The 26,704-nt window shown below is 40.6% G+C and overlaps 1 protein-coding gene across 19 annotated transcripts in view; it reads left to right on the forward strand.

Annotated features, from left to right (window-relative positions):
- The window catches only part of EPB41L2 (erythrocyte membrane protein band 4.1 like 2), a 218,962-nt gene that overhangs the window by 38,314 nt on the left and 153,944 nt on the right, over positions 1-26,704 (forward strand). For 2 of the 19 annotated variants that reach the window (XM_046004662.1, XM_046004665.1), the window contains exon 2: positions 23,693-23,807. The exons of 16 other annotated variants lie outside the window; for them this stretch is intronic. The gene's annotated coding sequence lies outside the window, so the exon portion shown is untranslated. The remainder of the gene's footprint in view (positions 1-23,692; positions 23,808-26,704) is intronic. One more of the 19 variants, XM_046004664.1, reaches the window with a different exon arrangement.

The raw sequence follows: 26,704 nt of genomic DNA on the forward strand, positions 1-26,704 counted from the left end.
TGACTATCCAGCGCTGCGTATGATTTCTAGGCCCTTGACATATACTAAATAAAAGTATGGCAGGAGTCCTTCAGGATTAAATAAGACGTGGTCCTGATCCTCGGAGACCACTTGTTCTCGTTGGGGGACTTAATGGTTCAGACATCAATGAATTGTTCTGCGCTAATGAGTAGCTCTCATCGTTGCCATGAATGCTTGGCTCGTGGTCCTCCTTATTCACCATCTGCCACATGTCATGCTAGGACAGAAATGGGAACCTCTGGAGTAGGGGAGTTTTAGTAGTGCCTTGGCCTGGATGTGAGACCCTTTTGAGAACACACCCCTCCTTCCTGGCCATTCTGCCCTCATTTCCTACCAGTCTCAACCATAAACCCTACACTTCAGTGATACCAAATTACCAATTACGCATTTTCCTCATGAATATGCCCCATTGTACTATGGCTGGGGCTTGTGTTATCTGTTAGTCCCTCTGCCTGTTTTTCCTTGTCCTCATCTGTCAAACTTCTACTGACCTTCCAAGTTGGATTGGAAAGATGGTCATCCTAGTGAGCTTTGCTGGCACTGCCCTCCTGCCGGAAGCAATTCCTTCCTTTGTGATTCTGCTCATGCCCTAGAACTTTTGTATTGCTTCACAGTTCTGTGTTTGCATCGAGCAGCAACAGTGACGGGGAGTGCTTCAAGAACGTGGGCCCTGTTCTGTCGTCCTCCTCCTTTCCCAGGTTAGCCCCGTGCCTGAGTCATAGGGAGGCTTCCACAAATAGATCCTGAAGGAGTTAAATAATAATGGCTGGCTGCCACTTTTAAACTGGCAGGTTTCTCCAATATTTGTTTTTAAAAAAGGTTTATTTATTTGATATGAAAAGGAAGTTAAATATGCATGTAGATATCGCGTTCTTTTCAGGAAAGGGAAATTTGTATTTGTAACCAGTGAAAACTTTGGCTTACTAAAGATTAGATGGAACTAATTTTAGAGGGAGAGCAGGAAAAGAAATACATAGTAAAGTTGTTTGCATCCTTCAAATGATTTTTGGGTCATTGTGATTGTGTAATAAACTTTTAGGGTAGCAGGTAAAATAATGAACTCTTTCAAGTGTTTGATTTACTGCTTAGTTAATTACATATGCATATTAAAATGATAGTATATCATTATGAATAGGGAAGGATTGCTTTTGTCATTCTTTCATTTTATGAAACTTTCTGTATAAAACTTTTTAAAGATTTTATTTATTTGGCAGAGAGAGCGAGCGAGAGAGAGAGAGCGAGCACAAGCAGGGAGAGCGGCAGAGGGAGAGGGAGAAGCAGACTCCCTGCATAGCAAAGAGCCTGATGTGGGGCTTGATCCTGGGACCCTGGGATTATGACCTGAGCGGAAGGCAGATGTTTAACCAACTGAGCCACCCAGGCACCCCTGTATAAAACTTTTTATCTAACATAGTTTTCTAGGACATAACCTTTTTCATTTCCCTTTAACTTGTTTGAGATTAAGCACTTTTTTACTCACTTATTCAACAAATATGTGTCAGTGCCAAACAACACTGTAGGTAATGGGAATAGAATGATTTACAAAACAGACAACAAAATCCTCTTTTCATGCAAATCATGTTCTAGAGTTGAGTAAGATATGATGATGTCACAAGAATTTTATCCATGGACATATTTGATTACTTAATTATCTGTGATAGCCACAAGAACTTAGCCTTATAGAATCCAATTTTTAACAGATTTTTAAAAGGCTTTTATATGATATTTATTTATTTATTATTTTTAGAAAATATTTATTTATTTTAGAGAGAGAGAGCACAAGCAGGATGGACAGAGGGAGAGGGAGAGAGAATCTCAAGCAGATACCCCCACTGAGTATGGAGCCAGGCATGGGCCTTGATCTCATGACCCGAGAGTATGACTTGAGCCAAAACCAAGAGTCGGTCACTTAATTGCCTGCGCCACCCAGGCGCCCATATATGATATTATTTATAACTGGAAGAAAATACCCCCTAGGAACAATAACTGATAATGGTGATTACACTATTCTTACAATGGCAGCTCACACAGATTGCTCACCACATACAGGTTTTGTAATACGACAAGAACATTTCAGTTTATTTAAAGCACATATTCAATTTATGAGAGAGACCACAAAGATTGGAATGTAAAGCACATGGAGAATTATCTATAGGAGATGGTAAAAAGCATGGAGTATTTAAGTGGTATATAGTGCAGTAATTAGGATTGCTACTGGAGCCAGAATGCCTGTGGTTAGCCCTTGTGTGCCTTGCTTTCATCGTCCCTGAAATGGGAACCAGAGTAATGCCTCTTTCATAGGGTTTTTGTAAGGATTAAATTAATATATGCAAGAACTCTTAGTTGAATGCATAGGAAGTATTCAGCAAGTGTTAGCTGATGCTCTTGCTATTTTTGTTACTATTGCCATTTTTCTTCAAAGATTTCATTTAGAGAGAGTGAGCACAAGCAGGGAGAACGGCAAGCAGAGGGAGAGGGAGAAGCAGGCTTCCCACTGAGTGGAGAGCCAGATGTGAGGCTCAATCCCAGGACCCCAGGATCATGACCTAAACCGAAGACAGATGCTTAACCAGCTGAGCAACCCAGGTGCCCCACCATTTTTTTTTAAAGAGGATTCCCTCTTTCCTGAGGTTTTGCTTGTTTTTTCTTTTTCAGAAAAATTGTTGCCGTATATTTGGGTGTATACGTCCCTTAGTTTCCTAATTAATTTTTCTGTTTTGTATCAGTTTGGTGTTTTTGGCCCAGGTTTTGCTCAGGAGGGTTTTGGAATGTGGTTCTCTGAGTCTCTACAGGGTTTTTAAGGTATTTTTCATTAATTCTTATTTGCTGTGGTTTTTTACCAGATAGCCAGAACCACCAGCACGTTACATAGGAAGTCCTCCAATCTTGAGATGATGCTTGCTGAAATGATATTCTTCTGGGTGAGTCATTGTGGCAGGATTCCAGCACTCACTAAACCTTGTGAAGAAGCAATGAGAAAGGGGGGAGTGGGAGTGAGCTTAAGAATTATTCCGAGCGCATGAGCAGTACAGTGAGTGAAGTGCTGGGCATCATGGGAAATCCCATCAGTAAACTGCACAACTTTGATTATAATCAGCAGTGATGGACTTCTGGTTTGGAGCCTAAGTTGTTGGTTGGCATCTCTTACCAAATGTACTGTAGGTATTTAGCATGGAAAATGAATTCATTGGTCTTGTTACTGTCGTTTCATTCAGTTGTGGATAACTCCAGTGTTGGTAGCATCTTGGAATGTGTGTAATAGAAAGGGATAAGAAACCATTTTGGGTCAAGGAGAATATGCAAACTAGAATTAGATTATTTAGAACACAGTAACAAGGAGAACGCTATGTAGCAAAAGTTGAGAGAGGCTACAGGAACGGTAACCAGACATTCCTAGCTTTATTTTAAACGGTAACCAGACATTCCTAGCTTTATTTTATGTATTTTACTTAATGTGAACTCTGCCTTCACTGTGGGGCTCAAACTCACAACCCTGAGATCAAGAGTACCATGTTCTACCCATTGAACCAGGCAGGTGCCCTGACATTCATAGCTTCAGATGTCAAATGGAAAAAAAAAAAAAAAGGGAATGAACATTATATTTAAGACAATAGAAAGAGAACCAAGAATGAGCCCCAGTAAATAAGGAAGAAGGAGTCAATGTAAAATATAAATGGTAGCTAAGAGCTAATTTTGTATTGGGGGGAGGAGGAGGGATGAGAAGTTACTCAATAAAGGATAAGCCTGTAGCTATTTTAGCCAGGGAAAAAAGAATGCGAAAAAAAATTGTATAGCCTTAGACCAGGAGACATTGTAAAGATATAACTGTGGTAATAATTTAGAAATTAATCAGCAAAGTAGAAACATTCCCAGGAAAATATCAGTGCTTTCCTTCAAAAGACATAGAAAATCTTAGAAGTTAATAATCATAGAAAAGATGAAAAAAATATGAGTTACTGGGCCTCAATTATAGGAAAGTGTTTTTATACTACCATGGAACAGAATAGTCCTTTACTGTTCCAGAATATAGAACTGTACTAAAGCATTCTTTTTAAAATTTGAAGGCCAACATAACCCTGATAACAGTTACTGGTCAGAATAGTGGGGGGAAAAAAGAAAAGAAAATTACAGGCTAATGTCATTCATAAATATATATAAGGACCCCATAAACCACCCCCCCAAGTCTGTAATAACCAAATGGAATTCACTTTAAGAATGTAGGAATAAGGGGCACCTGGGTGGCTCAGTCAGTTAAGGGTCTGCCTTTGGCTCAGGTCGTGATCCTGTAGTCCTGGGATCGAGTTCCAATTCTAGCTCCCTGTTAAGCAGGGAACCTGCTTCTCTCTCTGCTCCTACCCACAGCTTGTGTTCTCTTTCTTGCTCTGCTCTCTCTCTTTCAAATAAATAAAGAAAATTAAAAAAAAAAGAGTGTAAGAATAATATACAATTTCAGATTCCTTTATTAGATGTTATCATTGCTAGATGAGCCATTTAATGAAATTTCAATATTCATGAAAATGCTAACTAAATTAGGAATGCATATAATTATTTAATATGCTAAATAATGTTTTTTCAAAATAGTATCTAATGTTGTACTTAACAGCATGATAATATATTCTTAAGGTCAAAATAAAAAAATACTACTTTTTGTCATTTTTATTTGGTTCTTGAAATTTGTCAATGCAGTGTGACAAGAAATGAGCATTAAGTATTGGAGAGAAGGAATGAAAATTATTTTTTCATAGTTATAGAATATTCTGAGTGCAAAACCCAAGGGTATCTTGGGATAGCCAATTAAAAGTGATATGTAAAGATCTTATTTCTAGTTCCTAATCGTGTAGAAATTCTGTTTCCTAGGAACAAATCTAATATGATGTCTAATCTTTGTGGATAAATTATGGAACTCCAAGGATGTAAAAGAAGGACCTTTTAAATGGGAAGCTCTTCATTATTGGGAATGCTTGATATTGTAAAGACACCAGTTTCCCTCAGAAAAATCTATAATTTCAGTGAAAATCCATTCAAAATCCAAAGTAGTTTCATCCTAAAATTCATATGTAAATGAACATGTGTTCAGGAAGAGCCAAAATAATTTTGAAGAACAAGTTGGAAAGACTTGCTGTACCACACATATCAAAGTTACTAAAACATTGTGGTAAGGATAGGTTATTAGACCAGTGAACCTGATAGAAACCAAGGAAGCCCAGAAACTTAATATAAGCTGAAATAAGGAAACTCGTTATAAAGTTGGTGATCTAAATCAGTAGGGAAAGGTGAACTATTAAAGAAGCCAGGTCAATACATCCATTGATTGTCCATATGGGTAAAAAAATGAAATTTCTTTCGCACCATATGTAAAAAATCATGATAGATGATGCATAACAGAGTTAAGCGCAGAAAGCCAATCTTTAAAAATTTTAGATGAAAATATGAGTATTGTTGGGAAGTAGGAACACAGATAATACAAATGATGAAGAAAAAGACTGAGAAATTTGACCCTTAAACTTCCATACAAGAAAATGTACTACATTGGAAAGGAAAGGGTTAGACTGATGGAAGATGTAAGACATTGTTAGTTGCCTTCCTTTCTTTACAGACACAACCCTATTTTGTACCCATTTAAAAATGACCACCTGTCTCCTTTGATGTCCTTCAGGGGTTGTGTGTAATGAGAGGTAAGCAAAGAATTCCTGGAAGAGTTTGCTTTCTGAAGATGGGGTCTGGTCTTTGTCTTTCCTGTTTCCCCTCTTGCCTGGAATGGGTATCAAGTTTAGAGCTGCAGCAGCTTTGTTGCAATGGAGAAGTTGAAGCTACATGTTCAAGATGGCGGGACAGGAGGATAAAAGACTAGCTCCGTGATGATATTCTTGACTGGAGGCATCGGCTGTGAATCACCTACTCCCATACTTGTAGTCAAATGAAAACAATGACCTTGGTCTAGTCTAGCCATTGTAGGTGGCTTTTCTCTTTCTTTCTTTCTTTCTTTTTTTTTTTTTTTAAGATTTTGTTTATTTATTTGACAGAGATCACAAGTAGGCAGAGAGGCAGGCAGAGAGAGAGAGGAGGAAGCAGGCTCCCCGCTGAGCCAGAGTGCCTGATGTGGGGCTCGATTCCAGGACTCTGGGATCCTGACCTGAGCTGAAGGCAGAGGCTTTAACCCACTGAGCCACCCAGGCAACCCCTGTAGGTGGCTTTTCAAGGGAGTATTACTGACAACAGCCCATATCCTATAAGGATTCAAATCCAGGTTATATGAATAGCTCCTATAAATCCATAAGAAAGACTGAGGATAATTGTAGGCAGTTCATAGAACTGGAAACCCAAATGGTCAGTAAGCTTATGAATCTCATTAATACTTAGGAAATTCCAGTTAAAAGAGACTTTTCCATAACTCTCATAATATGAATCTAAAAATATCAAGTGTTGAGGAAGATATAGAGAAGTTGTTATTTGCATTCACTTTTGGTGAGAATAGAAGTTGGTACAAGCATTGTGGAGAACATTTTGGCAGTATTGGTAAAACTGACCATGCCTCACTAGTCAGCATTCCACTAGATAACGTATTCTAGAGACTTTTGTCCCTCTGCACGGAGATGTGGAAGCGGTGGTCATTGAGGTATCTTAATAGCAAAGTAGTGGAAACACTCTGTCTTTCAGTGGGGACAAAGAAAGTTTATTTTATATTTAGGAGTTAAAAAGAGTAACCCACATGTATGAACTACATAGAGCTGCATGTATGAGCATAGATAAATCTGAAAAAAACTCAATCTTGAACTCCAAATGCAGAAGACTATGAATGTGGGGATACAAAATATGAAAGCGATATTGAAACTATGTAAAACAATGTCATCAGCTACAGCCACTGAGAGAGATAAGCACCTAAATAAGCAAATATTTCTACTCATCACTGAATTTTCTGGAAGCCTAAAAGTTGATTTTTAAAATCTGGCCAATGTTAGTTTATTGCCTGTTTTATTCCCAATAGTGTCTTATTTACTAGGGATGTTAAAACCAGAGTTGCTCTTCGAGAAGTGGTATAATATTGAATTTTTTCTTTTAAAGATTTTATTTGTCAGAGACCGAGAGAGAACAAGCAGGGAGAACAGCAGGCAGAGCAGGCAGAGGGAGAAGCAGGCTCCATGCTGAATCCCAGGACTCGATCCCAAGACCCTGGAAACATGACCTGAGCCAAGGGCAGATGCTTAATGGACTCAGCCACCCAGGCATCCCTATAATGTTAAATTTTTAAAACACTTAGTAAAAATATTTATCTATACCTTCATTTAATTATTCTAATTACTTTTTGAGATAATACAATGTAGGATTTTTATTCTTATTCAAATTAAGTACCAGTAATTGGACTTAACATTCTGATTTCTAGTTCTTTTTATAGTAGTTTTATGACTTTTTCCAGTGAACAATTTAGTGTGTAGGTATACTTCACTTATGCAGCAGGAAAAGTGATATTTTAAATGAAATTGCAGTGGCTGTCTAATTTGAATGATCCAACGGTGAGTCTTCTTTGTTTGTATTTCAAGTAGATGACTTACTGATTTATTGCCTTTTTGGTTTTCAGGGACGGGGGGTGGGAGATGGGGTGCGTGCAATGAACACAGTTCTTTAACCTTGGTATGCACAAGAATCATCCAATGAATTTCCAACAAACACACATTCTCTAATTACCCCCCCCAACCCCCTGTTATTCTGACCTTTCTCTTTCTCTTCGTTACTAGACTGGTTTATTAAGGGCTGTGAGCTTGTTCATTTTGGTGTTCTCCAGAGTGAACAGTCTGGTGGTGGTATGTGTTTATGAAGAACTTTCTGGAAGTGACTACCTGGGCACAATTAGTACTGTGTTGTGGCTAGAAAAGGCTAGGAAGAATTGAACATAATTCATTTATTTATGTTTTAGGAAAGATTTTAATACTGTGTCCTGAAATTGGTTTTCCATTAAACTCTCAAGCATCATTTTCAAACATTCTTTTCACTAGTCTGGTCATTTAAAGACACAATTCTAAAATTCCAGGGAAGGATTTCACTGGAAAAGACACAGCAGAAATTAAGAGTAAATAGAGAAGAATCCTATCATCTCACACGAGAATGCTAAGACAGCTGGGAAGTGAACAGTTTTCCTTGTAGGGGAGTTCTCTCGCACAAACTACTGCGAATCGTTCAGGCAGCAACACAGAAAACTGCCCTTCTCACCCTTTTTAGCACACAGATGGAGATGACTCAAGCTGGACCCTATCCTCATGCAACTGCTGGCTTGATTGAAGCCACATGTGTGGGGGTTTTCATTTAGACCCACGAAGGGCCTTCGGTGCCCTTGCCATCTATAAATAAAGTAAACCACACAGAGAACAAAAACAAAAACAAGCAAACAAAACACCCTGGACACATTCATTGTTTGTAAACACAGATGCAAACATAACCCATTTGGTAACAAAAAATATATATATATCCGGGTCTTCTGTGCTCTCTGTTCCTTTACCATCATCCCTGTGCTTTTTTTTAAATATAGTAACTGCACAATAAATCCTAATTGAATGTGGGGTGGAAGTGGGATGAGAACTGACAGAAATCAGTGCCCGTGTCTGCATTTTCCATCCCTTCTGCTGTTTTGAGAGGTCCAGTCATAGTTTAGGATGGGTTTTCTAATGTGTGAGTAATTGAAACGTGGAACAGTAGGGAAGAGACTCCTTAGTTGCCTGTTTAGCTCAAATCTGACGTAAATTTTGCCAAGCTAATTTTTTTCTAACATGGGCCAGAAAACCCATGTGTTTGAACTTGGGTGCTTTGACTTTTTATGGCAGACCTCTGGATAACCTTGGTTGGGACAGCTGTTCTTCTGGTGCTGTTTCCTTTCTCGAAAGTAAGTCGTGCGAAGATGGGGACAGTGAACTCGGGAAGGGCTGCTTCTGTTTCTTTGGTGACTGTCTTATGGGCTGTTTCACGCTGGCACACACACTACCTCCTACCTACGCAGTAAACCTCCAGCAAGGAGGCCACGTCTTCCTGCTCCTTCCATAGACAATTTCTCATAAATATTAACAATTATATGTCCTTTGAAGATGCTGATAAGCTGATGAACCACACTGTGAAATCTCTTTGATATTCTGTTTTGCTTGTGGAGATGAAAGATGGTTTGCTTTATTATCAGTTAAGGCAAGCAGTGAATGAAAACATGTTTGCAATTAGCACTTGCCTCATGTGCTGTCAATCTATTTAAATTGGGAAGATTACCGAAAATAAACAAGGTGTGCCTCTTGTACTTAGATACATGCAAGGCTGGTCTCTACCTACTAGACAGGTAAGAATTTTCCTTTGAATTTTAAACTGGGATTCCTCGGTTTGCCTTCTAGGTCCCCCCCCCCCCCCCCCGCCAGTATAATCTCTGGGATTTATTTTACAAGTAATTGAGTGTGTCTTCGAAAAGGCGTTCTGAACTTGAACATATTTTAAGGTTAATGTTGGACTCTGAAAAATATTCTTTAGATTATCTTTTATTAAATCAAACTAATAGGTGTGCGTAATTGAATCCAGGTTCCTTGGCTTCTCATTTTGGTCTCTGAGGTTTCTGGACGGTTTCGGATATCGTACCCTTCTGGAGAAGTTGCCTCTCTGTCATATTGGAACTTGTTGGAGGTTACAAGTCACTTTTGGAGACAGTAACCGTTCCCTGGAAAATACTGGGCTGATTTTTCTTTTTCAGTACGTGAATTGTGACCTTGCTTCCCCAGATTGCCTTTTGGCATCTGCTTCGCCCCGGGCAAGGTAGTGTCCAGCTTTATTTGGTGAGTAACTGCAGATGCTTCTTGCCGCTCAGGCTTCTTTATTTGTTACTGTTGTTGTTTTAAAATAAATGCCCTGTCTGTGAAATTTTAGGCCAAATGGGATAAAAGGAATCCTGGTTTTCAAAGGTTCTTTAATTTTGCATTCAAAAGGCAATTTCAGCTTTACTGTTAGAAATTAAGTGTCGCAGTTGTTGATGAATTTACCACCTCCTACCCTCCCCTCTGCTCCCGTATTTGAAGGAGAAACATACAGATTGATTTCTGTGCCCGAATAAAAAGTTGAGAGAAACTTGCACTTCATCTGTGTGGTATGCCCAAATACCTGAAGATGGTGGAAAAACCCCAGATTCAAAGGGAACATTGGAGGTAATTATTTTATTTTAAATTGAAACTGATGTACATTTTTTAACCTACTTATCTGAAACATGGCGAGTTGAGAATAGTGGGAAGCCAAGGACAATTAAGCGCAGGAAATGGCTTCACGTGTTGCCGATTGCATCCTGGACGAGCTGGATAAAACAGAAACAGCTGGAATGCCAATGCCCTATAAATTCAGGGGCCAGTGTGAAGTGTGGATGGCACTTCGTGAGCTGATTTCAGGCAGAGCTTCACCCACAAGTCTTCGGTGACTTGCGTTCAGTTTTCTTCCCAAAAATGCAAAATGTCTGGGGCCCTTTCGTATTGCTAAATGAAAAATGGTCTGTATTTGGCTCCATAAAGCAAGTAGCCTGGAGAGACAGGCCTGCCTAGAAATTGACTACATTTTTGTGGGAGAACGGGTGAAAAGGGCAGTTTCCTGTGTTGCTGCCAAAAGGTCTGAACAATTTGTAGTAGCTTGTGGCTAGAAAACAACTTCTGTGAGGCAAAAACAGCAACTCCAGACTGGCTCCGGGTATGTGTGAGAAAATGCTCTTCTTTCCCACTTGATTGTTAGGCTTTGTAGAAAATTCAGAGCGTGAACTTTGAAACTTAGCTGCTTAAAGCGGTGTTATTTTGGTTGATTTGGATAAAAACCTGGGGAAATATACTTGGAGTTAGTACAAGTGGTACAGAATGTGGTACCTACAAACAAACAAACAAACCCCAGCATTTATATTTTTTTGTAACCGTGGGCTTGAATGGTAATTAACATTTCTCCTGCCTTAGAGAAGTATTGGTAAATTTTGGCGTGTAGGGTATGTATTTTTGCAGGAATTTTTTTTCTCCGCCTTCTTCCCAGTTGACTTATTAGAAGTGTTTTCTTCATTTTGGCGGTGTGAGAAGTATGTATATGAAACTATTGGTGATCACCAGAGAGGTAGTACTTAACAGCACACCAGGCTAACGTCCTCCTACTGGTTAAGGCGGTTTACTTCCCCTGATAGGCAGGGCTGTCATGTAACTAGAAAACGGTAGGAGCCTGTCGGATCTGGAGTCTGGTCTGTGTGTTCCTAATTATTTTAAAATAGGTATGGTTTCAGATATCAGATATTCATTTTGTAGATTTAAAGTCTGTTAAAAGTTGTGGCGAGTTTTTTTTCTTTACCCCCTCATAGAAGGGGCTTGGGTATGTGGAATGAAGATAGACTTGATTCGTTTTTAAGGTTTTCACTAATTTTTCCCAATTTCGGCTTCCATCATTCCTGCATTAACTGTGGCTCAAATGTTCCAGACTTCATTTGACTTTTTTCGCCCTAGTTTTGATCTTTCTCATCCGTTGGGGATATCTGTTAGCTTTTTCCTTGAGAGGCAGACAATACCTGGTTAGGACCTAACATTTTCCTTAACATTTTGGCCTGTTTGTTAATCTCACTTTCTTCTTTATTGCATATTTTAATAAACAGCCTGATGCTCAAAATCTAGCGTGGTGGTTTTCAGTGGGGAAGGGGATAGGTGGGTGATTTTCTTTCTTCTTTTTTTTTTTTTTTCTTCTGTCCCTTCAGGGCCTTTTGGTTCTGTTTGGAGACCTTTGTGATTGCCATGACTTAAGGGTGTGCTTCAGGCATCTATTGCACAGAGACTAGGGTTGCTGCTAAACATCTTAGAATACACAGGATCGTGTCCCACAACAAAGAATTACCTGGTCAGGGAAGCCTGAGTGGCTCAGTGGGTTAAGCATCTGCTTTTGGCTCAGGTCATGATCCAGGATCCTGGGATCAAGCCCCCACCGGACTCCCTGCACCTGCTTTTCCCTCTCCCACTCCCCCTGCTTGTGTTCCCCCTCTTGCTGTGTCGCTCTGTCAAATAAATAAAATCTTAAAAAAAAAAAAAATTACCTGGCCCAAAATGTCCATCGTGCAGAAGTTGAAAACCTTCATGTAGCTACTACCATAGGGCACAGACCAAATTTAATTTGTTAGAAATGGTTTCTGTCTTCATGAGATTTTTTTCATAGCAAAATAACTCCATGGTAACTAGGTAAGTTGTTATTCTCTATTCAAGAGGTGGAGGAAGAGGCTGCTCATCTGTCTGCTCACCCAGCCCTAAGTCAAATAACACAAGTTGACCTTGCATTGGAGTGTCTTTCCTCTGCTTCCTACTCTACTGTCAGCCCCCATCCTGCCTTGGAAGAGATCACACCTTTGCAGTATTATCTGCCATTATCTTAGTCACGATAAATGGACTGCCTGTTACCAATGGTCCATGAACTACCTTGGGTTGGGGTGGGAGAGAAGCGAAAGAATAAAAGGGATGCACACCAAAGTCTTGACTGGGCTGAAGGTCCTAGCGTGCCTCTCGTGATGACGTCAAGTACCTGAATACGTAGTTGTGAGTGCCTCATGCAGGTCCACACAACTATAGGCTTGACTGTTGATTAGCTTCGTAAACTGAAAACTAAAATACAACAGATAAATGGAACTTTTAGATGAGCTTAGAAAGAAGAGATCTCTAGCACCAGTGTTTATCAAATAACTGCCACATTAGGGAAATTGACTGACTTTTGTATTCTATTACCTTGTAAGTTGTTGGACCTCTTTGTGATTTTGATTAAATGTTAAAAATTGGAAGGAGCGAATCATAGCGGTAGCAGGTACGTGGGATTCTCTGCCTTTCTTGGCTCCTTGATCCTTCAGAGATGGCTCCACTTCACCTCACTCCATGGTCTGTTCTTAGGCTCTTTTGTGGTGGCTGTTCTTACTAGCTTGCTTTATGTAAGTATTTCCTACTGTGAATTTGTAATCCGTTTTCTCTGTGTGTTGCTTACTAGGTTATGATGTCCTAGCACAGTGCTGGGTGCATAGAGGCCCTTTAGTCCCTAGATGTTGAGGAACTGAATGGTGGAGGAGGAGGAGAAGCAAACAGTTCAGCAATCTTCAAACCAAAGGAGAAAACGGTAGATGTTTGAAAGTCAAAGTGTGCTGGGGAAGGAGTGTTAAGTTAGCGAAGGTAGGAATTGTATTATCTGGACCATTGTGCACTCCCCCCCACCCCCATTCTGCATGACTGAGGCTGGTAGGCTAGCCCATGGCCTTGGCCATCTGTGGATGGCAGGTCCAAGTGGTGTCTGTGTCCTCTTCCTGATTTTCCTTCAAACTTATTTATCTTCTTGCTGTGGAGGGCTTGTTTCTCTACCTGCGCAGGAATATAATCTGCCTATTTGCCAGCAGTGTGATTTCTCAGTCTAGATTTCTCAACTGAGAGAGTGGTGTGTGTTCCCTCCCTCCAGGAAGAACTGTGTTTTAATGTGGTGGAAACGATCCTTGGGGTCATGCAGTGATTTCTCTATAGCAGTGCCCCTGTATAGTATGTTAAATTCTGGGCTTGACCTTTTAGGGCCTGCTTAGGCACATTGTTTCCTTAGCTTTCCTTCTCCTGGCCCTTGAATTCAAGAGATGCAGCCTCCTTTTACTCTGGGGTTTTTCTTATGTGCATTAGTGTCTTAGTGGCCTGGGTTAGAGTCAATAGCAACTCTATAATGTGTGTGTCTTGTTTTTCTGTTGAATTATGTGAAAGCGTTTATCAGACATTTTGGTTCAAAATAGAGATAATTATGGGAAAAACTTTCTTTCAGCAAAAGGCCCACTAACAGGGCATCTGCACTTAACCACTGTGACCATGCCATTGGACTTGTCCCTTGCAAATTGAACATGGTTGATTGCACAGGTGTTTGCATGGTTGAACAAATTATATTTGGACAATACAGTGTTATGCCTGTCAGTGATTCGAGAGACAGACTGGAGTTGTACAAGGACTACACTGGTAAGAGAACTAAAGAGAATATTGGCAAACATTGTCCAAAAAAGAAAAACACTTCTGAGTGTGAATACACTTTTTATTTTATTCTTTAGTGGTGAAATGCTCTTAAACTTACTGGAAGTCAGCCTTGTACTACAAAGTCTTTTTTTAAATCTAGTAACTTTTATTTATAACCTTGAGATCGTTAAGCAATATCTGGTTTTCCTTATTGGAGAACAGCTGTATTTGGATTGTGGCTAACCCCATAGGAAGATCCAGTTTCCAGTGTCCTATATTTTTAGTCTATAGTTTTTTTTGTTTTTAACTCTTTTTTTCCCCAGATGTGAAATCTGTGTCCAGGAGAGTGGAAGTGTAGGGTGGGTTGATGAGGGAACTGTCCTAGAATTTCTGGAGATATCTGAGTCCATTTGAAGCCTGCGCCTGTGATTTTGAGAAAAGTTATAGCTATTTTTGTTTTGCTGCATGGGTGCAAATAAGTAAGGCCTGGGTTAGGTGGAACATGCAAACGCTAGAGGAGAGAGGAGCTGGGGGTTAGGTACCTATGGGCTCCAAGGTGCCGAAGGAGGGTAATGAAGACCCAGCAGTGAGAAGTGGGAGGGGCACAGGCTGCTCAGATCAAGGAAATGTTGGAGTTGGGGTTTGAGAGGGATTGAGCTAGAAAGATGGAAGATAATCAGAGGTCAAAAGTCAAAGGTCAAAATGCGGGAAATCAAGATAATGGTAAGATTATATGTCTAGGGCAGGGTTTTTCAAGAAATTTTATTTATTTTTTATTTTTAAAATATTTATAATATTTATAAAATATTTATTTCTTTTTATTATTTTTTAAAGATTTTATTTGGCAGAGAGATCACAAGTAGACAGGGAGGCAGGCAGAGAGAGAGAGGGAGAAGCAGGCTCCCTGTCGAGCGGAGAAGCAGGCTCCCTGTCGAGCAGAGAGCCCCATGTGGGGCTCGATCCCAGGACTCCAAGTTAATGACCCAAGCCCAAGGCAGAGGCCTAACCCACTGAGCTACCCAGGCACCCCTCAAGAAATCATTTTAAAAAGCTTCTGCACAGAAAAGGTAACTGTCCACAAAACCAAGAGGCAACCCACAGAATAGGAGAAGATATTTGCAAATGACATTACAGATAAAGGGCTGGTATCCAAGATCTATAAAGAATTTCTCAAACTCAGCACCCAAAAAACAAATAAGTCAAAAAATGGGCAGGAGACATGGACACTCACTTCTCAAAAGAAGACAAATGGCTGGCTGACACATGAAAAAATGTTTATCATTAGCTATCAGGGAAATTCAAATCAAAACCACATTGAGAGATTAAGAGTCATTTATGGTTTGTCTCCCTCCCAATCCCATCTTGTTTCATTTATTCTTCTCCTATCCCCCTAACCCCCCATGTTGCTTCTCCATGTCCTCATATCAGGGAGATCATATGATAGTTGTCTTTCTCCGAATGACTTATTTCACTAAGCATGATACACTCTAGTTCCATCCACGTCGTCACAAATGGCAAGATTTCATTTCTTTTGATGGCTGCATAGTATTCCATTGTGTATATATACCACATCTTCTTTATCCATTCATCTGTTGATGGACATCTAGGTTCTTTCCATAGTTTGGCTATTGTAGACATTGCTGCTATAAACATTCGGGTACACGTGCCCCTTCCGATCACTACATCTGTATCTTTAGGGTAAATACCCAGTAGTGCAATTGCTGGGTCATAGGGTAGTTCTATTTTCAACATTTTGAGGAACCTCCATGCTGTTTTCCAGAGTGGTTGCACCAGCTTGCATTCCCACCAACAGTGGAGGAGGGTTCCCCTTTCTCCACATCCTCTCCAGCATCTGTCATTTCCTGACTTGTTAATTTTAGCCATTCTGACTGGTGTGAGGTGATATCTCATTGTGGTTTTGATTTGTATTTCCCTGATGCCGAGTGACGTGGAGCACTTTTTCATGTGTCTGTTGGCCATCTGGATGTCTTCTTTGCAGAAATGTCTGTTCATGTCCTCTGCCCATTTCTTGATTGGATTGTTTGTTCTTTGGGTGTTGAATTTGATAAGTTCCTTATAGATTTTGGATACTAGCCCTTTATCTGATATGTCGTTTGCAAATATCTTCTCCCATTCTGTCAGTTGTCTTTTGGTTTTGTTAACTGTTTCCTTTGCTGTGCAAAAGCTTTTGATCTTGATGAAATCCCAATAGTTCATTTTTGCCCTTGCTTCCCTTGCCTTTGCCGTTGTCCTAGGAAGATGTTGCTACGGCTGAGGTCGAAGAGGTTGCTGCCTGCATTCTCCTCAAGGATTTTGATGGATTCCTTTCTCACATTGAGGTCCTTCATCCATTTTGAGTCTATTTTCGTGTGTGGTGTAAGGAAGTGGTCCAATTTCATTTTTCTGCATGTGGCTGTCCAATTTTCCCAGCACCATTTATTGAAGAGGCTGTCTTTTTTCCATTGGACATTCTTTCCTGCTTTGTCGAAGATTAGTTGACCATAGAGTTGAGGGTCGATTTCTGGGCTCTCTATTCTGTTCCACTGATCTATGTGTCTGTTTTTGTGCCAGTACCATGCTGTCTTGATGATGACAGCTTTGTAATAGAGCTTGAAGTCCGGAATTGTGATGCCACCCACTTTGGCTTTCTTTTTCAATATTCCTTTGGCTATTCGAGGTCTTTTCTGGTTCCATATAAATTTGAGGATTATTTGTTCCATTTCTTTGAAAAAAATGGATGGTATTTTGATAGGGATTGCATTAAATGTGTAGATTGCTTTAGGTAGCATAGACATTTTCACAATATTAGAGGTGGGATTGGGAGAGGGGGAGGGGGCTATGGACACTGGGGAGGGTAAGTGCTATCGTGAGTGCTGTGAAGTGTGTAAACCTGGCGATTCACAGACCTGTACCCCTGGGGATAAAAATACATTATATGTTTATTAAAAAAAAAAATTTGGAAGGGGAGGCGAACCATAAGAGACTATGGACTCTGAAAAACAACCTGAGGGTTTTGAAGGGTCAGGGGTGGGAGGTTGGGGGAACAGGTGGTGGGTAATGGGGAGGGCACGTTTTGCATGGAGCACTGGGTGTTGTGCAAAAAGAATGAATACTGTTACGCTGAAAAAATAAAATGGAAAAAAAAACCTCAAAAAAAAAAAAACCACATTGAGATACCACCTTACACCAGTTAGAATGGCAAAAATCAATAAGACAGGAAACAAGTGTTGGAGAGGCTGTGGAAAAGGGGGAAGCCTCTTACGCTGTTGGTGGGAATGTAGGCTGGTGTAACCACTTTGGAAAACAGTATGGAGGTTCCTCAAAAAGTTAAAAATAAAGCTACCCTGTGACCCAGCAATTGCACTACTGGGTGTTTACTCCAAAGATACAGATGTAGTGAAAAGAAGGGGCACATACACCCCAATGTTCATAGCAGCAATGTCCACAGTTGCCAAACTGTGGAAAGAGCCGAGATGCTCTTCAACAGATGAATGGATAAAGAAGATGTGGTCCATATGTACAATGGAATATTACTCAGCCATCAGAAAGGATGAATACCTACCATTCACATTGACATGACTGGAACTGGAGGAGATTATGCTGAGTGAAATAAGTCAAGCAGAGAAAGACAATATGGTTTCACTCATATGTGGAACATGAGGAATAGCATGGAAGATGTTAGAAGAAAGAAGGGAAAAATAAAGGCAGAAGTCAGTGGGGTTGGGAGAGATGAACCATGAGAGACTATGGACTCTGGGAAAGAGACTGAAGGTTTCAGAGAGGAGGGGCATGGTGGATGGGTTGGTTTGGTGGTGGGTATTAAGAAGGGGATGTATTGGGGCACCTGGGTGGCTCAGCGGGTTAAAGCCTCTGCCTTCGGCTCAGGTCATGATCCCAGGGTCCTGGGATCGAGCCCCGCATCGGGCTCTCTGCTTGGCTGGGAGCCTGCTTCCTCCTCTCTCTCTCTCTGCCTGCCTCTCTGCCTACTTGTAATCTCTGTCAAAAAAATAAATCTTTAAAAAAAAAAAAAGAAGGGGATGTATTGCAATTAGTACTGGGTATTACACACAAACAATAAAACATGGAACACTACATCAAAAACATGTACTGTATGGTGACTAACAACACAAATGCAAAGGGCAAAAAAAAAGGCTAGGACTGGCATTTAGAATATGAAAAAGAATTAACAACATAGGAGTCGGGGTCTTACTTATGTAGAGTTTTCATATGAATTAGAAGAATGTTCCCTCTTTGGGAAAAGTTTTCAATTAGCAATAATCATGCTTCCGTGGGCCGTGATCCTGCCCCTGCACAAAGTGGGGAGAGCAGAGAAGAGCGGCAGTGGGAGGAAAGAGGTGCCCTTTTTTCTGGCTGAGGAAATCGCTGGTAGAAGGCTCACTGAACCCACGGGTGGGGGTTGGGTTTAGCCCAATCTGCCTGAGTTTAGGCGTCGGCCTGGATCAGAGTGGATCACACACAGTCATTTGAAAACTTTGTTTCCATTAAAACTGGGTGTGTTTACATTATATTTGCAAACTGGGTTGGAGGGAAGGAAATATTTTACTCTCGGTCACATGTGGGAAAGTTTGAAAGCCAGTGTTTGGGGTAAGACCATGGGAATGGGTAACTAAAATGGTGAGGAGGGCGAGATCATTGGGAGTTTTGCATGTTTGCACACTGCCTTATAAAAAGGACTAGGAGTATGGTAATAAAAATGATTTCGATTTTGAATGCATTATGCATGTGAAGATTGGGGATTAAGCTCCCCTCTTCCCTAGTAACTTGAAACACTGTAAGGTAAGGAAGAAAAATGTGGCTCAGGTATTGAGTGAGCTCTGGCTCAGCACTGGGTCTCTGCAGCTTCACTGTCATGTTAGGGAAGTACCAGAGTCTGGGTCATTGCTAAGATCTTTTAAAAGCTAGGTAGTGAGGAGAGGAGACTTTTGGTATGCTGTGGGTCAGAGACAGAGGTTTCTGCGATTTTTCACAGTGATGGGTTAACTGTAGAACACGTAGTCAGCAATAGCTGAAAATTAATTTTTAGAGGATTAGGAGGGCATCAGCTCTGTAAAAAATCAAGTAGATGCAGTCTTAGGATTTTGCAAGATATAAGCTCTAGCATCTTCTGCTGTGCTCATGATTTTTTAAAAATGAAGAAATACTAGCATTAGCATTCAAGTCTGATTCTGGCTTTGGCCTCAGAATGTAAGTGAAAACAGACACTCACATTTAAACTTTCCTCGGCCACCTCCCCATTGTTAGGGGTAGTAAAATTGTGGTAGTAAGTTGCAAGACCTGTGTTGCTTTCTAGACTGAACCTGGGAGGTGGGGAGTCTAGTTTCCCTTTATATTGAATCATCTTGGTCAGGAGTTGGCAGTGGGAAGGATGCAGGAGGCTACATTCTGTGACTCTTAAAAAGGGAGGGAAAGATGACCAAGCTGTGGTGGGTTGGGAAGTAAGGAGATTGGGCAAAGGTCCAGGTTCCTATAACACTTCACCCCCTGTTGTCCCAAGCTCTTACCCCAATTCGTGTCAGGTACCCCATATCTGGGTGGGCTCTTCACTGGAGGAGTGGCAGGGGAGGGCTTCTTCCTGGGTGTTTTCTATGAATGGAGAGTGGCAGAAAGGGTCACCTCCCACCCATTTTTCCGGGAGAGCAAATGTGTTGTAGTTAAAACTTGTGTATTTTCCTTAAAAGTGTTAAAACTTGCCATTTAATTTTCAAGTACTTTCTTGATTAATCAGATTTTTTAAAAAAGGTTTTATTTATTTATTTGGCAGAGAAAGACACAGCAAGAGAAGGAACACTATCAGGGGGAGTGGGAGAGGGAGATGCAGGCTTCCCGCTGAGCAGGGAGCCAGATGCTGAGGCTCCATCCCAGGACCCCATCCCAGGACCCCGGAATCATAAGCTGAGCTGAAGGCAGACACTTAACAACTGAGCCACCCAGGCGCCCCAGTTAATTAGATCTGAAGTAAACTTGAGTCAGTATTCCCTTCAATGACTGTTATTGTGGGGCAAGACAATAATAGCTAATGTTAACTTAGTGTTTATGTTAAAAACCATCATTCTACTGACAGTATTTTATTTTTATCTGTATGAATAATCATGCATTATTTTTTCTTAGTCCCATTTTACAGAATGTGGATTGAGGCTCACCTTGATTTTACTTTTTTTTTTTTTTTTTTTAAGATTTTACTTTTAAGTCCTCTTACCCAAAGTGGGGCTCAAACTCCCAACCCTGAGATCAAGTCATGTGCTCCACTGACTGAGCCAGCGAGGTGCCCTGAGATTTCACTTCTGACACCTGGCCTCATTCCCCAGTGTGCCCACACTTTTCACAACCAAGTCATCACTTCATTGTATGTGTGGTTCTTTTTTTCCAATCAGGCCTGTCTGTGTCAGGAGTCCCTATGTCTTGCCTATGGATAGGAGTGCAGAGTTAGTCCTTTTCAGGCCTGCCAGATACTAAATGCGATTTAGAGCAGCTAAGTTTAGCGTTCCAAAGATGGGTCCAGACAGTATTTGATGCCGTGCTCCACAAAATCTTTAAAGCTGTAGAGTTGCAAGTATAGGGCTTCCTAAGCAGAGCAGTCAACTGTGAGTGAGGGTTTTCTTGGGCTGGGAAGGTCTGTGTTTTTGTTAAATAGTGTGAGGTGGGCTTGTTTGGTAGAGACCATTCAGAGCCATGGTTGGTGATGACGTCACCCCACAGGTGCCACATCCTTCTTTTTTCCTTCGTAGCCTGCCCTGCCCCGCACCTCCCTGTTTACAAAGAAAACTTAAGGGCAGTGTGAGGTTTTGTTGGGAAAGTAAGTATGAAATTCAATTCAGTGTGTCTAGAGGTAGCAAGATGAAAATACAGTGCTTTTTGAGAAGAAAAGAGTCTCAGAAATTCCAGTTTTAGGTTACTTGCGTTCAATCACTCTCAAGAGATTTTTAAGGGGAAGGGTGGGGACAGAGGAGGGGATTCAGACTGATGAGAAAAATAGCTGTGGAAGAACAAAGTTGAGCGTTTACACCCATCTGTTGCCCCCCTAGTTGAGACTGGACTTTGTGTTTCTAAGAGAACTCTGATTTCACTGGCATATTTCATAGAGGTGGAAGAGCTCTGATGCCAAATGTTAAGCTTGGATTCAAAGGGTTGGATGTTTTTAATGATAAACTTACATGCTTGTTGAATAAACTGTAGAATACGGAATCATAAATAATGAAAGCTTGACTCTCACTTTCAGACGTAATCACTATTAGTATTCTGTGTTTGCCCTTGTGCCCTACTCCTAGCGTGTAGAATAAAGACTTCAGAGCTCATACTGTATGTTTGGATTTGTCCATTTTCGACAACTTCATTTTGTGTGCAGTTTACCACGCCGAGTATTTTTTAAAAATGTAGAATTTTGGAATGTAAGGCACTTCAAGAGAGAATTCATCTTTCCTCTATTTTCTAGATGAGGAAATTCAGAAAAATGAGGTTAAAGGACTTGCTCAAAGTTGTTTCTCTCAGAACTGGAATGGGAACTGGTTCCACCTATTCCCATTTACTTCTCACTGTACCGTGCTGCCTATTTCAGTTTATTTACTGGGGAGAATTTGTGAGGTATTATCCTCTAGGATTCATGAGAGATTGTTGCCCTAGGGCATTAAATTCATCTAACTTTAACTCTGAGTATGAAAAAAGTAAAACCTTGAAACCCCAACACGCCTGTGTAGCTAATTTGCTCCAGCTACTTTGGAAGTTCAAAAACCATTACGATATGCCTGAGTTGCTGCTATTTTAGGGTTATTTGAGGTGAACCTGAGAGGAGTGGAGGTTAAAAATGCAGGCTTTACATTTAGAATAAACATCCATAGATTTAAACTTTACTTTTCCTTCATGTTTAAACCAATGAGTCTTTTAAAACTTTTTAGTGGTTTTGCCAAAGTGCTCATTATTTCCTATGCCAAATTTCTTCAACTCTGGAATAGATTTGTTTTCTTCTGCTAAATTCCCATAGGAATTCTTAGCGGCATCATTCTTTTGGCAATTGCTCACTCCATCTTACGGCTTTTTTTCTGTTGGCTTGACATTTTGAGTATTTGATGAATGGTAACTTTCCCTGGGGTTGTGTGTGTTAGTGTCTAGTCTTTCAGCTCCTCAGGAATGGGGAGGTTGTCCTGTCGTTTCCTTCCTTCCTGCTTCTCTCTTTCCCCTCCTTTCGCTGTGTCTTCACAGCTCTAGTGGAGCACCTCCTAGGTTTGCACGGTTATTACTCTGACTTGTTAAAAAGGTGCTGAGCGCTTTTAGGGCAACTTAGGGCACATGGCCTTCTCTTTCACCTCTGTGAGCTGTTAGTCATGCTGGCACTGTAGATCGCAGGACTGTCTCTGCAGAAGAAACAAGTATAGCATGATTTGCATACCTGTTTGGGTCAACAGATGATCAGGCAGTTACGGATTCGGACAGTATACTGGAGCATGCGGTCTCTGACTCACCCGCACCTCTGTTTGACCCTGGTCAGTAGAGAACAAACCAGAACAGCTGAAGCTGCTTCAGTGAGCTGGGAGGGATTTCTAAAAAAATAGGTGATGGAGAATCCTCTGTTTTTGTTTGTCTTGGACAAATTCCTTCACAGGAAGTCTCCAGCACATTAAATTCTGCATCACGAAGACTTAATAATTTCATACATCTTGGCTTTCTGCATCTTGAGGGAAGAAGAGTTGAAGACAGAATGAAGGGAATGAAGAAATTGAGTGTAGAAAATCTGAGGAATAGGGAGTGGGGAAGAAAGGAAGTAATTACTAGGATGTATTTGTAGGTGGGGGCACAAGGGCAGGAGAAAGAATGGAAAGAGATCGAGAAATAAGGATAAATAGCCAAATATTTGGGTGGGGACAGAATCTGAATGTCATTTGGCAAAGTTTATTATATTCTTGGTGCTTTTCCAGAAGTTTTTCAAGTGATTGGGTTGGGTGGGGAACTCGACTAGAGATGACAGCTTAAGTGCTGGAGAAATAGGATGGACAGAGCCTGAGCCGCTAAGGGAAGAAGACACAGAATTTAAAAAAAAAAAAAAAAAAAAAAAAAAACTTTTTCCTGACGGTGCTCTGCATTTCTTATACTGTACTTAATTTATTTTCTACTGTTGGACCAAAGAGTTTAATTTAGTATAACATAAAGAATCTCCTTTTTGATCAGTGGCTTGCTTGTCTCCTGACTTGTTCACTGTAGAAAAGTGTCAGGACACAGAAGATGTGATGCAAAAGGAGACCAACTTTAGGAGCTACATGGGAAAGCAGCCGCACCACTTTGTGGACCAAGGAGTCCATGTGTGACGCATGTGCGCATGCGCCCATGTCTGCTCTTTTTCCTTAAATGCGTAGTTGCAGTGTGCTTGCGCGGTTTCACGTGTGGCTGGAGTGTGAGCTTATTTATTTCTCTTGGAGTTCTTTTTTAATTTGTTATATGTAAGTAATGATGGTTCTCCATACCCTCTAGGCCTTTTGGAATTATTTTCCACCTCTTTGGTTCTGCAAAAGGAGTAAATTAACTTGGGAATTTTATGATTGGGAAAGGAATTCTACTTCATAAAGATACTTATGTTTACTGTGGGGTTCTAGTATCCCTCGTGTTATTGCCTGCCCCGGGCAGGGCCCCCCTCTGACATAAGCGTTAGGAACTGAATTGTGTCAGCACTGTGACTTAAGGCGTTTATCCTAATCCAGGTGTCCTTGGATTGTGGTGCCAGTGAGCAAGGTCCTAGCACTGATTGCAGACCTGGGCTGCAGGTGTGAGTTCTGAAGAGCTCTGTGATTACCCAGTGAAAGCATACCGGTAAACGTGAGTTGGTGTTTTTCTTTGGATGCTCTGTTTTGACTGCATGAGGGTAGTGGTATTTATATTAGATACAGTGCTCTTCTCCTAGAATGGAATGCGTAACAGTGAATTCTGTCTGCCAAGGGTGCTGTCATGCAGCAGAAGTAAGTAGAGAGTGATGACCAGGGAGGAGCCTGCACAGATCTGGTCCAGATTTGGGTGTGTGGTAGGTATTTGGGTTGGCCGGGTTTCCTGGAAGAAAAGCTTCCGTTGTAGTTATATAGCTATATACTCAAAGTTCTGTGTGACCGTTACCCAGTTGTGTGTGTATGTTCTAGATGCATTCAGAAGTGAATTTCATGTCTGAGATCTCAGTTCTGATCACCATCGCTGCTGCTTTTCTGGACAGGTGCCCCTTCTCTTTTCCAGCCATTCCTTCTCCAGCTTTCTGCTGTGATTTCTGTACCCACCGGAGCGGTGAAAGGAAGGTCCTCAGTGCTTTCATCAGATAAACACTATGCACGGAGGAGCGATTATAGTAATGCCCATGGTTGTGGTGTTTTCACTGCTATTCAACAGTTTCATACTGTTTTTACACCTGTAGGGAATTGGAAGCTCAGCAGGGTGGGGTGCATTGAGAGAAGATACAAGAGGAAAGTGTGTTTGGGAAAAGTAAGCATTTTAGAAAGTGCTGAGGGGCAAATTCATTCAGAAGTGTGAGCTCATCACCTGGTTGATTTAACAGATTAATGCAAATGAGAAATACACAGCAGATATCCTTTGCTGAGAGATTAGGTTTCTGTCCCTGCTCAGGACATTCTAGAAAGATCTCTTGATCACTTGGCTTGCTTAAAGTTTCTTAGATTCTCTAGTATCTGTGATGTGAAGGGTTGGCTAAATGCTTTTAGGTCCCTCCCGTATCTGAAATTATGTGGTTCAGGAGGACTGTGTATCCCAAAACATTGTCTAGGACTTACTTTGGAACCACTTTTCTTTTTTCTTGTTTTTCTTAGAATTTAATACTTTTTTGAAGATAATGGCCCTTTAGGTCAGTCTTAATCCATGAGAACCAGTCATGCAGACTGAAGGGTAGTAAATCCCACACTCCTCACACATTACTAATATGAATCTTAAAAGATAGTCTGAGATTTCGCCTTATAAATGTACCAAAATAATATTCCAGTAGAGTGCTGATTAATATTAGGCCTTCTTTATTGAATCGTTAAGGTGATTATGTTGGATAGTAGAAAAACAAGCTTATGATGCCTGGAATTGTTTGAAAAAAATAGGTACTTAAGTTTCTTAAAGGTGTTTTCTTACAATTTCATTTCTTTCTACACAAACATATGAAGCATAACTTTGTGCATGGGGTATGTTTTTTTTTGCTCTAAAGGGTACAGAGAGGAGTAACAGACGTATTTAGTAGGTGAGATGTGGGCATAGGGCCTGGCCTGTGGAAAAGTGTTGAGAGAAGAGGGGGAGGGTAGGGTGGCATTGAACTGGGAGTGGTGGGAGGTCTTTGGGAAGGTCCTAGCATGGGAGCTGCACTGGCCCCCTGGCAGGGGAGATGATGGGCGTGCTTTAGCCGGCTGCCTTTTGAGAAGGGGCAGGCGGAGTGAGCCTGCAGATTGGAGTAGATTTTCGTAACAATAGAATTCTTCGTGGACAGACCTGAGCAGAGAAGTTGTAAAGGAGGGTCCAGTCAGAGCCTGGAGAACTCTGTATTTCACGTGGAAGAATTCACGTTTTCTTTCTGCGGGTACTGAGGTTGTCAAAACAGATGAATGGTGTGATCAGAACCGGAGTTGAGGAAGATTAGTTGGGAAGAGATTCAAAGTAGGGGCTAACAATTGATGAGAAAGAAATCATTATGAGAAGAATGTTCCTGTTGGTGACATATTTACTGGTTCTACTTAATTTAATCAGAGTCTGTTGTTTATCATTAAAACTGTTTTTTCCAAAATATAAAAGTCCTCAAATTGTTGTCTAGGATACTGTCTACTGCAGATAAAGTACATACACTTCAAGTAAAAGAGAAACAATCAGTGTAAGTTCTTGATTATGATCTTTCTTCATCTAGTATATTCAGATATTCACTTTTTGTAATTAATCGTGGTCCGTGGCATTCTGGGTTTTTTTTTTCCCTCTCTGAAGATGTTTCTTAAACCCTTCACTTAGTAATGTTTTGAAAATGTTACTTGGTTGATTAAAAGTGGGTATATCCCAATATCCCTCACCCCCAGTTTATTAAGCTTCTAGTTCCGTTGTAACATGTAATATCCATTGTAATATGTAATACTGTAACATGTGATGCTATAACAGGTAATATTATAACATGTAATATTGTAATATCTATTATAATATCCATTGTAATGTGCCAGGAAAGTTCTTGGACAGTAGTTTGTCTTTAATCCTTATAATATTTTTTGATGTCGATAGTCCTGAAACAAAGTAAAAGTGTCTTGGGAAGAAAGTCAAAGTCCTAGCTAATAAGGGAGAGAGTTGGAATTGATTAGATCTGTGTGATACTGAGTCACTTCCCTTATCTGTAAAATGGAGACATTGATACTATATTTCTGGGTGGTCACAAGAAATGAAATGATCTGTGTAGAATGTTCAGCATAATTCTGCCGTAGCTTGTTTATAAGCTACCTTTTGCAATATGAGTTCTAGAAGCACAGTGTTTATGAATCTAAAAATATTAGTTGACTTGGTTGGTCTGATAGGTAGTTTTATGTTCTCAGTTTTGGAGTTGTAATTTTTCTTTTCAAATTTAATATTTTTAAAAATAGTACTCTTAGTTTTGTGTGCTATGAGTGAAACTTGTATCCTCAATACTTTCTTTTAATTCTTCCCTACAGACTGGCATTCTACTGGTTCAGTTCTGTTTTGTGTTAATGTTTATTGCCTCCCTTCCCCAC

Source organism: Meles meles, chromosome 5, assembly GCF_922984935.1.
Source record: "Meles meles chromosome 5, mMelMel3.1 paternal haplotype, whole genome shotgun sequence".
Taxonomy (NCBI): domain Eukaryota; kingdom Metazoa; phylum Chordata; class Mammalia; order Carnivora; family Mustelidae; genus Meles; species Meles meles.